Here is a 1,369-nt window from a genome sequence, read left to right as displayed (position 1 = left end):
GTCCCTTAGCTTTGTCTATCTCTTTCCCTTGTCAGGGGGTCCATGACTGCTTCTGTGGGGCCCACAGAACAGTATCGGGTCAGAGCTGACCCATAAAAGTTGATTTTTTTTTTATGGGTCTTGGACTTTTTGGTTTTTTCACCTTTAAGCATATTTTATTTTATTTTATTAATTTCTTTATTGATTACGGTATCACATATTTGTCCTCAACCCCCCATTCCAATCCCCCACACCTCCCCTTATATCCCCATCCCCTCTTGTCCTTGACCACTGGTTAGGCTCATATGTGTGCACATAAATCCTTTGGTTGATCTCTCCATTTTATCCCCACCCTCCCTTTGTTTTTTTGTGTGTTTTGTTTGTTTGTTTGTTTGTTTTTTTAATATATTTTATTGATTTTGTACAGAGAGGAAGGGAGAGAGATAGAGAGTTAGAAACATCGATGAGAGAGTCATCGATCAGCTGCCTCTTGCACACCCCCTACTGGGGATATGCCCGCAACCAAGGTACATGCCCTTGACCGGAATCGAACCCGGGACCTTTCAGTCCCCAAGCCAACGCTCTATTCATTGAGCCAAATCGGTTTCGGCCCCACCCTCCCTTTCAAGTCCAACAGTCTGACCTATGGCTCCTTATCTCTGGGTCTGTTCTTATTCATCAGACTCATAAAAGTTGATTTGATGATGACTGAGCACCAACCATGTATGAGATTTTTCCTTACTGAAGCCACAGCTTTGTCCTTGTTTGCAGGTGAGGTGGCTGAGGTTCGAACCTACTCCAGGGGTCTGCAGATGGCCAGCGTCCGTATCACCCCGAAAGCCTGCTAACACACAAGGTGCCACTCCCACTCCACCCCCAGTTTTTTGACTCAGTGGTTCTGGGGTGGGGCCCAGAATTTGCACCCATCCCACATTCCCAGTTGGTACTGGTGCTCTGGGTGGGAATCTCTGCTCTACACAATGGGGCCCCCTCCGAATAAATTTTCAGCCGTTAGTCTGACCATTAAATCAGCATCACCCGCTTTCCACAGCAAGGATTTATGATGTATCGCCTCCCCTGTACAGGTATTAGAGGGTTCCATTCCTGACTGTCACACGGGTGTCCCACCCGCAGAGGACTGCCCCCAGACATGACATTCAGCCCTCTGAGTGTACCTCCTGAATGCCCCAGACACAAACTTCCTGGAGTGTGGGTGCATCCATCTGTGAGGGCGTGACCACTCAGCATGAATTTGCTCCTTTAAGGGATCCCCTGGAGAGGGCCCAGGCAGCATTAGGGAAGGTGCTGGAAAGCTTGGAGGAAACTGCCAAAGGCTCCCAGCACAGGGAGGTACAGGTGAGAGCTGGAGAGCTGAGGCTAGGGAAGCAGG

Source organism: Pipistrellus kuhlii, unplaced genomic scaffold, assembly GCF_014108245.1.
Source record: "Pipistrellus kuhlii isolate mPipKuh1 unplaced genomic scaffold, mPipKuh1.p scaffold_m20_p_12, whole genome shotgun sequence".
Taxonomy (NCBI): Eukaryota; Metazoa; Chordata; class Mammalia; order Chiroptera; family Vespertilionidae; genus Pipistrellus; species Pipistrellus kuhlii.
Note: the sequence above shows the minus strand (reverse complement) of the source record.